Source organism: Haliotis asinina, chromosome 9, assembly GCF_037392515.1.
Source record: "Haliotis asinina isolate JCU_RB_2024 chromosome 9, JCU_Hal_asi_v2, whole genome shotgun sequence".
NCBI lineage: Eukaryota > Metazoa > Mollusca > Gastropoda > Lepetellida > Haliotidae > Haliotis > Haliotis asinina.
The window spans coordinates 58463679-58476149 of record NC_090288.1 but is presented as its reverse complement, the minus strand read 5'-3'; the positions used below and the strand labels follow the sequence as shown (position 1 = coordinate 58476149).

The window sequence follows — 12471 nt, the reverse complement described above, 5'->3', positions numbered from 1 at the left end:
ATGTTTCCACAAAATTGCTGGATTCTGCCAACTTTGTAAATAAGGGAATAAAGAGTAGTCAAATAACGCTAGTCGTACAGTAACAATTGGAAGACGTGTTATTCTAACGTGGGCAAAATAAACCTTACGCAACACTCGTCACTCTCTTGAGATCTGCATTATTTGACGCCTGCGTCATTTCACTTCTCCGTTATTTGACGTCTGCGTCATTTCAATTCTGCAATATTTGTCATTTTCATTGCTTAGTCTAGTATTGGATGTTTGACGTCTGCGTCATTTCAATTCTGCATTATTTGACGTCTGTGTCATTTCACTTCTGCAATGTTTGTCATTTGCGTTACTTAGTCTAGTATTTGATGATTGATGTCTGCACTCTTTGATATCTGCATTATTTGACATCTGCGTCATTTTACTTCTGCATTATTTGACGTCTGCGTCATTTTACTTCTGCATTATTTGACATCTGCGTCATTTCACTTCTGCATTATTTGATGTCTGCTTCATTTCACTTCAACATTATTTGACTTCAGCGTCATTTATATGAAGTCCTCGTCATTTCACTTCCATTTCACGTCAGCATTATAAAACACTAATGTCCTTTTCGAAACAATGTCAGCACGTTGCAACCGAACATAAAGCATCATTCAAACAATGAAACAAGAGAGACAGTTCATGTCTATCACTGAGGGCTAAAGAGCAAGAGGTTCTATTGTACACGGACTAGGTATGTAACTATGCTTATACGTTAAGCAAGACCTGCCCAGGCGACCCTTGCCTCACTCAGTGTGAGATGTGTATGATACTCTAATTCGTAACTGTAACCGACTATTTTTCGATCCGCGATAGGAACTGAATTGCGATATGTAGAAAGGCCCAGATTTTAGTATCCTTTGTCGACTTGAATGACCTCGACAAGGCAGATGTTCTGATAAAAACTACATTCTATGCTTAAAACAGAACAACTGAAAACAACCGGGATGGAAGAATGTGAGTCAGAGAGTATAGTTTTACGCCCCTTTTGGCAATGTTCACAGCTTTGTACCATGTAGGGAATTGACCATGGTGCTTTAGCATGATGAACGACGCTATAACCATAAGGCCCCTCGGCTGGAAGATTTGTTGTGGTGGTCGCGTGAAATAGAAATGGGATGGAGACGGATGCCCAGTCGTCAGCGTCATATTTCCGACTTCGGCTTTGTCCACCGAATGCAGTTCATAGTTAAGTGATCCGCATTCTGACAGCTCACCTATTCCTTCATTCAGTATAAATATGCTTGTGTTCAAATGGCTGTACTTCATGTGGACAGTGCCAAAAGCAACGTTACCTTATGTCAGTAGTTAAACGTTAAGTTTTACACCTTATATTTATCATTGTCAAATGTCATACGATACATGTATGCATCGCCAGCAGAACGGTCACCCGGAAGGAAATGTATTTCGGATGAATATACATCATTCCCGAAGAAAAGGACATTCAGTCATTTTACTTCCTCCGCTAATTTGTAGATGGAACGTCATAGCAAAACCTGCGTCGTTATTATTTAAAAGCAAAGTGTGCTTGTGACGATCCAGCTTGATGTCGCAGTCGGACAGTATGAAGCAAGGCATGACATTGCCTCTCACTGCATGTCCTGGCTAAAGTGTTGTGTAGAACGTACAGGACATCCTGGCCTAATTTAGGAAGGCATGCTTGCATCTCATGATATGATCGAGAAAGCCACATTGCCTTCAAATTTAGATTAGTCAGCGTCTGCAGAAAGCTGTTGTTAACGCAATTTCGTATGCGTTAATGCTATCAGTTAGTTGAAACAGGCCAGTCATTGGGGCGAAACTGGGTTTTATATATGAGTGAGTGAGTGAGTGTGTGAGCGTAATTTAGTCAAGTGTAGATTACCAGAAAATGAAGTGGATCAATTTTAGTTAGATTTTAAGAAGCTGTTGGTAGTAGATAATAAAGCAATACCACGGAGGGGGTACAACAGAAATGGGGAATCGAACCCGATTGATGAACAAATTAACCACTACTCTAACCCACCACCCCTAGAAAAAGAACAGGGTCACTGGGTTCTATTTCATAATATGAATTCATTTTTTTCTGTTACAGTATTAAATGTTCATTTCAAGGACTAGATGCTCGTCAAACACCCATGTAACATGCTTGAAATATATGCTTGACGATCCCGCTTTTTGCTTGGAAACATTGCTTTCCGTGGCGTGCAACAACAGTCATTTAACCCTCTACTGAGTGTCGATGGAAATTTCGAGTGAAATAGGACCCTTCGTATATGCAAACTGTAGAATTGGCTTTATATTTCAGCAACCGTCTCGATTCATCACACGTTTTTCTTTGTTTGTTTTGTATAACCGAAGACTGAGTGAGTGATGTTTTAAGTCGCTTTTATCAATATTCCAGCAGTATCAGTGCTGGGTACACCCGAAATAGGCATAAACAAAGAAACTAATAGTTCAACATTTTGTTGAATGCAGATCATTTACGCTTCTAATCAGCAGTGAGAGAGAGAGAGAGAGAGAGACCTAAAGAATGAAGAGAGTCAGACTCTGGAGATGTGAGTCTCAGGTTTGTTACATCACGGTCATTTTAAGAGAAATCCAACTTATAGAAATCTTAATTTTTTACCAGAAAATCAGACTGATAGGCTGTAAATTTAGACTGTCCGTCAGAAATCATACCCGTCTCCGGCAGACCAAACTGGCAGACCAAAGGTCCGAATCCCGAAGATCGTTATCACATGAATGGCAGTACATTCCCAATGACGTCATCAGACGCCTCTTGATATCAGTAAGACATCATCCTTATGTGAGCATTAACTCTCGAGTAGAACACACAAGTTACAGTGGACGTTGAACTCGACAACGAGTTACGGAGGACACACAAGATACCGACCACAAGAGCACCCAGGAGTGTATTGAAGTCGTTAAGGAATTACGGAGGACACACACGATACTGACCACAAGAGCATCCTGGAGTGTACATTGAACTCGATAACGAATTTCAGAGTCTGTGATTTAAATGGTGAAACTGACATCATCCCCGTGTGAATCATCCCTCTGTAAATTTAATAAGTTTGTTTTCTTAAGCTGTCAAACTATTGTAAATACGATGGAAGTCATCCATCCTTCCAAACCAAATGCATTTTTCTTCAGTACATTTGGTTATGTTTTATTATAAAAGGGGACCCTTGCCTTTGGCATTTAGTTTTCTCAAACAGCGCGATGCAATGTCCGAAAATGTGGTTTCAAACGACGTCGATTTACGACCCATCTTCCCATTATGACTACTCCCAGTATGGCTTCTCCCAGTATGGCTACTTGGGAACATAAACATATAATGGAGCACCCCGATACTCAATAATGTACTAGACCTGCACAGCTGAGTACTCCCAGTTTGTCTACTCTTTAATTCAATTACAACTCAAGCAAAGACTGTACATGTCCATCTCCTCTGAATAAAACTATAAATATTTTAACTCTCACGTGTACATTTATCAACCAAGGATGTGATTGACCATGAATATTCATGGTATAACCAGAAATAAGGCAATTTCATTGTTTGGTTGTGGACATGATAATTTAGACCAATATGAGATCAAACTTTCAGCTACTTCTAAGCGCCGTCGGGCTCTGCTTAATTCGCCGTAAACCATGACATTTGTGTAGACATCTTTTACGTTCCTGCCAATTTTAAGAACTTCAAAACACTCTAGCCATATTGGGGACAATTGTGGAAACGAACAAAAACTCATCCTTTAAAAGTTACACCACGATGCAGTCAGAACTGTATGTGGAGTTGTCCGTGGCACCAGTCACGATAGATTATAAGATAAAACCAATCTTACCTCTTTGGATAAAAGGAGACATTCTCAAGAGCTGCGTATGTTCTATGAAACAGATAACAATCTAGTGCCTCCTTATTTATCATATCTCTTACCAAATAAATTATCAGATTAAACCATTTGTATTACTTTGTTGCAGCGTTTTGATTTAAAATCTGTTCTTTACAGTCATTCCAGCTCAAACTTAAAAACGAACGTGGACATCTTGAAATCTGTGCACAGCGCCATAGCTTTATCAGGAACATTTCCTGCTTTTGTTAAATACTAAGATATGGCACTTATAACTCCATAATTTTACAAAGATATTAAACACAATTACATACTTTTGCCATATACATTTTAATATTCTGCCATAATTTATACATGTATTGATATACGACATTATTACTGCTATACTGATTACACTTGCCAACAACATTCAAATGTTGTGTGAACCTGGTACAGCTATGATTGTTTATAAGTGTAGGAGGGACAGTAAACGTGATGAAAGGGAGAGCTAGTATTTTTCGAAGGAAAAAAAACTCTACAGGTTGGAGCAGGTTGTATATTGGACACAAAGGCAGACTAGGAATAGTCACAATGAGGATGAACCGTTGAGTATTGTCTACTGCATTGCCTATTGTGGAGGCTGGTCGATTACTTGTTTACATTGGCGTGCACTAGGCGTATTTTCAGGAGGACATGAACCCCGCAATTATACGTTTCTTAATCGAATACATCTAGTTAATACGCGCTCATTGTGTTAAATGATAACCTAAATAAATATCTCGGCTTTGAGAAAATTTCACCAACTTATTCAAATATTCTGACTGTACGGTGTAGTTGCTGAGTCGCTCCTGATTGGTCACTATGACATCACGTGACAATGCACGTGAATACCTGCGTGAAATATACAACGCTTTAAATCTAAGATAACATTTGTTTATATAAACAATCAGGATAGACGATGCCAGCAGTAAATGAGGCGTGGGGACGCAGGAGAGTTCGTGTTAATAAGGGTTTTACAGACAACTTCGGTGTCAACTCCAGCGTTTGACAGGGCTGCCCGATGTCTCCGATATTGTTTTCCATTTATATCAGTGATATTGCCAGAGACATTGATTGTCTACGTTGTTTCATATCCGCATAGACATAGATGTAGTATGTTATATCTGGTTCTTTGTGCTGATGATATTGTACTGACTGCCCCCGACGAGCCATCATTATAACATATGCGAGACTGTGTTGACAGTTAGTGCACACGTTGGCGTCATATAAAATATTCACATACTTATGAATATCTCAGCGTCTGGCTGTAGGAATTTTTGGATTTAAATTTTATTGCAACGGAATTTGCTAAATGTACAAGTCGTGCGTTTGGTGCTATTATTTGTAAATTTAAAGCTTTAAGAGGCTTTCCTTATGATGTTTATAACACCCTATTCAGAAACTTAGTTCAGCTCATCCTATAATATGGTGCTGCAATATAGGGTATCAAAACGGTGGTATCAATTCTGTCTAGAATGTTCTGTTTCTAAATTGATTGATAATCTGGATTTACCATTCGATCACAATGATATCTCAAGATCAGATTTTGTCATGTCGAAGCCTGGAATAAGTCTCTCGATAGTCAGCACTGGTATGACGACCTGTATAACGACCGTGGTTAACTACACACAAGTAAACTACGTACTTATCGGTTATATAAGTAACTGTTGTAGCCAGAGCAGTGCGTCACTTAACTGTTAGCAAGACCCCAACGTAATGCACGGACTAAGCGTCGTTGTGGCATTCTGCCGCTTGAGAAAGAACTAGGCAAGCATACCAGCCCGAAAACGATTTTAGAAAATAGGATTTGTACATGTGTTGCAACAATTCGTAGTTCTGTTGAAGATGGGGTACACTTTTATTCAGATACCAGATAAACCTTATGGCAGGATATCTCCCTTATTAATTGTCTAGTTTTAGAAATGTCTTCAAAAGCTCAATCTATATGTGTCTCACGTAATGAAAGACTTGTGAAGCCCCTTGCCGCAATTATAACAAAAAATGCATAATAAACGAATACTAGTCACAATAAGACAATAAGAAACTTTATTTTTTGCATGAAGCCACCAACTTATGATCCATCCAAATAATATTAAGTTGTCCATATATATATATATATATATATATATATATATATCTGTGTGTGTGTTTGTGTCTCTGTGTGTGTTTATGTGTATGTATATATATGTGTGTGTGTGTGTCTGTCTGTGTGTTACACCCAATCTGTCAAACCAGTTAGGTATTTGGTCAAATGACTTAAACAATCAGTCACTTAGTCAAAAGACTGAAATTCACGAATTCATGATAACGAGGGGCATATAGCCCAAGTCTTCACTGAAAAAAGACTCGAATCGAATCGAATTTCCGACGTTTTGCGCGTAACAAACAATAATTACCCGGACAGATTTTGCTGGCCAGTTGCTTCACCAGTCACCAAATATTTTGACAAACTAGGGAAAGGACAACTGACTTCCATCCAAGTGCCCATGAACCACACTCGCCTAGTCGAAGTCGAAGTCCCATTTGCTCTTTATGCTGAAATATTGCTAAAACAGCATGGCTAAATTCACACACTCGCTATAAGAAAGTTAAAGAAGACAGACGTGTTAAGCTCATCGTAACTTACTTGTGTGTAGGTAACAAAGCATGTAATCAATTTTCCTGGGCTTCCTCTGCAGGACATATTCGCAAATCCATTACAGCCAAGCAATTGACAAACAGTTATTAATTCACCGTAACAATCAGATTGCAGAAAGCAATGGGAATGGTATTTTACTGAAAATAGTAGACAAAGTCAGAAAATCTTGTGTAGGGTTCAATCTGTATCAATTTTGAGCAATTCCTTGCACGTGTTGATACCAATCACAATGGGAATGGTATTTTCGGTAAATTTTGAAAACGTTGAAAAAAATCAAGAAATCTTTTACGGGTTCATCAATATACTGTATCGATCTTTTGCAATTTCCCTCATATGTTGATAGTAGTCGTATTTAAATTTAATCAAACCAATAATGTAGCGTGTAAATGAGACTTCCTCACTGACTCGAGAACGTAATGGTACAAACACGTGTAACAGCTGTCATTTTACAAAAATGCCATTACTTCCAATTTCACATTTCATATTAATGAACTCAGTGACACACATTTAACTTAAAAACGATTGTTTGTTGTTAATGCCGCTCACAGTAATACTCGCTATCGGTACAGTATATCGGCGGTCTGTAAATAATCGACCATACAATCCACTGATCAACGGCATAATCATCGATAATTATCAATAATCGATAACTGATTTTGCTGTTGTTTGCTGGATTACACCAGCTCTTGCTCTTTCACCCCAAAAAGTCACATACTTCTTTGACTTGTAACTCTCAGTTTTACACCTCTGAGCTCTTTGTACTGTTCATAGTTTGAACTATCTCTTTAGAATATTTCTAAATTATTTACAGGAACTTTGTTCCTACGCTCAAAATGTTCTCGAAGTTTTGAAAAATATAAACAAAAAAAAAGCGGACGTAGATCATTGGTGTACGTACCAGGAACATGTAAATAAAACAGTAGGGGAAACAAAAACTAACATTTTGCCTGACAGAAGTAAGAAGGTTAAAACATCCCGCGCTCAGCAACAGCTGGTGCCACTGAAAAAGATGGACAAGAATATCCAGCTGAATCAGTCCAGCTAAATGTATCTGAATAAACAATGACGAAAATTACATAAATCACTTGACACGAAGATGCACACCCGGATGTTTGATTCACCAAGCTTCCGTATACAACTGAAGAGCTCTTTATACTGCTTAGGATTGTACGACACTTCGCTCAGTTTGTATGACTTTCAGAAGTGACAAAACAGTCACGTGACCTTGCGCCATCTTTGGCGGAAGTCGTAAACGCCGGATTAAAGCATTACACTTTGTGTACATCAAGTACCTGTCAGTATTTATTAATCGACAGGGGTGGGACGATTTTAATCACCCCGTTTAGCAAATATACAATATTTGATAACATCATCCCAGCTTTATTATGTTCTTGTTATAGTATGTGAACAAGTTGTCGACGAGCAGTATCTCAGGTGTAGGAAATGTTTACGCAATGCTACGTTGACGTTCGATCACCGTCACATCAGGTAAGTAGAATGTCGCTTCATTTCTTGACACAGTGCAGGTGTTGCAAGTGTACATTAATACTTTCTGTCTATTTTGATTCGATAATTGACCAGCTGTGTGAGAATGCGGCTCAAATAGCTGTATGCATGGGAAGGCAAAACGAAGACACACAGACAGTAACGTCAACTTACTGCAGTGGCTCGTACTATAGAGCAATGCCAGTTAGCACTGCAAACTGATAATTTGACAAACACTGGGCATATTAAAACGCAATGTCAAATCGAATATCTGGATTCAAGTGAGTTAACGACGATTAATTTAGCAACGGAACGCCATCCAAGGGTGGCAACTTTTGCTGAATTTTTATGTAACATACTTTGTGACAACGTATCCTGATATTCGTTGCTTAACCCCCTGGATGCCACAGGGACACATACGTCCTTCCTCTACATACCTCACTTAGAAGTCCAATAAAATTCTAAATATACCACGCATATATAAATACTTCACAGTTTTCAATTCTGCGGAAAATTCCCAGTTTCTTGATACCATCCACTATTACCAAGCTAAAGTGCTTAAAATCGCCTTTCACAATAGGCTTCATCGTAAATGTCGCCATTTTTCAAACTGTACAAAATCGAGATTCACAGCGTTATTTGCAGTATGTTTTGAAATGTGAAAATCGGATAATTACTGGGAGTAATGAATTTCAAAAATAGCATATCAGTGATCACTGATATCAAGTTTTCGTGTAACCAAGAATGATAATTCTGAAACGTCACCGATGTACCCAGAATCGGTTGGGATGTTTTCGAAAATACACTTACACGAACGCCGAAGTGCGCTTTCCGCCATATTGGATAGTGTTTACAAAATCACGTTTCGAGAAGGCCGATATTGAGAAGCCTATTACATCATGTATAATTCATAGCTAGCTGCGACAAATGCATAATTGAATTCACCAAGCATGTTAGAATCAAATTACAAATGGTCTTTGTCACCAATACCAACTGTCTAGACACAACGAAACGAAATATACTTTATATGAAAACGAACGCTGTGCTCGAAAGACAGCGCTTGACTGAAATGTAAACAAAGAAAAATTCCAATTTTACACTGCGTAGCATTTTCGGAAATTTTCCAACATCCAGCCCTCTAATCATTGCTTACAATGGCTCAATACGCTTAGTATATTCAGGGGAAGAGTATCGTGGCAAAAAATAGCAAATTGAAAATAGATACAATGAAATAATTTGGTAATTTATAAGAAACTGTCAAACGTTTAGTGCAGCGTGACGCCATGACTGACTCAAAATCACGCAGAACGACAACGGTACTTATCGGCATTTCTGGCTTCTTCCGTCATTTACAATGTAAACGATAAGACCATATAACAATACACAGATAGTCAGAATAATTCTGATTACTTACATCTCACATTTATATACAAAAGATCCCTGAATCAAGCAAAAAGTCCTCGCAAAATCCTGTGTACCCTTCTCAGTGAAGCCGCCATTTTGAAAGAAATCGGTCATCGGTAGTGATGTCACACGTCAACATTGTTGCACATATTAGGCAATTTCTTTGAGGTGAAGGTCGGTTGAACAAGAGTAAACACAATGCCCATACCATTCCGATTGCACTTTTAGTATTGTGATGTATATTTTGCGCATCGTTCAGATATTTTTTCATGAAATTGATTTCAGTATCTACAAATATCCATGTTCAACACCATATCATGTGTGGATATAAGGTATCCGATTTTATTCTTTGAAAGCTTTTGATTGTTTGAATAATATTTACATGGGACATTGACTCAGTAAGTGTACTATACCACATTTTAAGCCTCTACACAAGTGTTGGAAGATCACACGTAGCCATCACTGAAACATGTGATTTAGTTCCCGTGATATTCAATACTTTGGGACAAATATTGAAGTTTCATATGAACAGGTTAATAAACAGCGATTTAATTCCAACTTATAAGTAAAACGGATAATATTAATGAAAATGATTTGTACATTTTATGAAATTTAAAGGAATTGTCTTGTTCATTGTATTGGTTTGTGTCGTTTTTATAGACAAAACAATTATGAATATTAATTGAGCATGGGTGCGAGTTTGTCAAAACGTTTCATGATTCATTGTCATTGTTTTTCGATAATAAAGTCAATTCAAAGGCGATTAAAATATATCTGATGGCAGAATGTCTAACTCAAACAATATTTATACGAAAATTGTTAAAAATATATAAATCAGGTCATGTCTTAATTTGGACAAGCCTTGCGTCCATTTTCTAATAATTCTTTACTGAAAAAGCGATGTCTTTGTACCTTTCATTGCATACTTATGAAGGGAATTGATTTCATAATCATAAGAAGAAAAGTCTATTTCCTAAATTAATATTCAATTAATATTCAGGTGTTGTGAAATTTTCATTTACGCTAAATTGATGCTAGGCAGGTGTGCGTGTTGCTCACAATAAGATATGTAGTAAAACCGTCTAATTGTTGATATATTCAGGACACTATTTCAGTGATAAAACCATTCATTTTATATTTTGGCTAAAAAGTGTTGAATTCTGACACAGAAGCCGAGATCTTTTATACATTGAGTGGAAATTAGGTTAGATATATACTAATCAGCAACCAGAGTAGTCTTTTTCCGACGTCACAAAATGCACAAAACATGCCGTGACGTCAACTAATATGTCGCATTATTTTCAGTTATTTCATTACGTTTGAAAATGTGGCTGTTACTCCGTTAATAATGATGGAAAATTAATAAAAATGCATATACACAAACAGGAGAATATGGGAATCTAAGAACTAAAATATGTATCGGATAGGGACATCCAAATCTCTATTACCTGCTTTTTGATGTAGTACACTTGCATCTTTTCTTACAAATTGTGAAACTACCAAAATGTATCCTCTCACATTGGGGAAATTTGTATTGGAATAGTTTGGTTCACTGTTAACAAAACATCACGAAAATATAGTGTCGGTATCCACAGCAAATTCTCTCCATGTGAACTGAGTTTCATTGACCTAATGTAAACCACAGCTGAGTTATACCCCCTTATCTTTATACATGCATGCCCTCTCTGTCGACGTTTGACGTCATAGAAGAAAATCGATTTTTGACATTTATTGCGGGTCATTTTTGATTTTGTGAGTATGACGTTATGCATTAGCACATACATCCATTTCATATACACTTATGTCGTTAAGATATCAAGCTGTATTTTCTTCGCTCACATTTTCCGTAAAGATGCCAAATTAAAAAAATCGTAGCAGAGTGCCTTTATTGGTGCACGATAAAAAACTGAGAAATTTACTGTTTTTGAACGCACACAAAAGTTTTGGACAACTTTTAGCAGTGTCTGTTTCTCAAACCAATGAGGTAGCCGCAATTATATTTATACCAACGGATAGGAAATTAAATATTCTACATGTCAGTGCAATTTCATGCCGTACGCGGCACCCGTGAAGAGCCACCTCCTCGTGGTGGGTGCTGGGTCACGCTAAGCGCTCTTCTCCCGTGTGGACCCGGGGCAGAATGTGTCCACAGCACCCCATTGCTGTTTGCCGTGGGTTGCGTCCCGTGTCGGTGGAGGACGGTAGTCTGGTGGTTGAGGGCACTGGGAGCCTGGGACGTGTTCCTTTTGCTCAACACACCACTTTGGCCCTTACTTCACCTAGACGGGTGGTAGAATCGGCCCGATTCTATCAATCGGCTGGTCACGTCGTGCACTGAGCATGGACACATTCATCTTGACATTGACAATTGTGAAAATTATTTTGAATGATGTGACTGAATATCATCCATAACCTGTTCTCTTCAAGTTGCCTAGAGTCCTATGCCAGAAGGCGGTGGCTCATGGGCCAATCTGGCAATAAAGACCTCTGAATTCTGTGTTTCTCCAGAAAGGTGTCAAGGGCGAACCAGCCTGGCATTCTTCTGTTTGATTCCATAGCTTTTCAAGTTTTTATTAGCTGGAGTATAACATCCCTGTAGCCCTGGTGGCACAGACTGGTTTCCGCTGTTTCACCGTCCTCGTTGACACTCCATGGTGGGTGGGGAGCAGGGATGTCGAACGCTTTTCCTACACCATGGCACTTTCTATTCCTTCTGGTTCATCCAAACATAAACGTAGATATGTGGAGTCTACATCGTCTGATGAAGGATCTTCTGATATTGTTGACACGTGGCCGAGGTTCATAGTTATCTCATCTCCAAACGATATTCCGTTGAAACTTAACCCCTTTGCAATATCTAAAGGCATTCAAGGTGTCTGTGGAGAAGTGAAGGACGTTACACGTCTCCGAAATGGTTCGCTTCTAGTGGAATGTGCACGGAGACAACAATCGGACAATCTGTTGAAACTAAAACAGTTTGTGAATACACCTGTTGTTGTCTCAGTGCACAGAACCCTGAATTCCTGTAGAGGTATAGTCAGAGACAGGGCACGTTGCCTTTGT

The 12471-nt window shown here is 38.4% G+C and overlaps 1 protein-coding gene across 1 annotated transcript in view; it reads left to right on the top strand.

The window, feature by feature from the left end:
- The first annotated feature begins 669 nt into the window (after positions 1-669).
- LOC137295924 (phospholipid-transporting ATPase ABCA3-like) overlaps positions 670-12471 on the top strand; it is a 55912-nt gene continuing 44110 nt past the window's right edge. Inside the window, exon 1 of the mRNA XM_067827502.1 lies at positions 670-724. The gene's annotated coding sequence lies outside the window, so the exon portion shown is untranslated. The remainder of the gene's footprint in view (positions 725-12471) is intronic.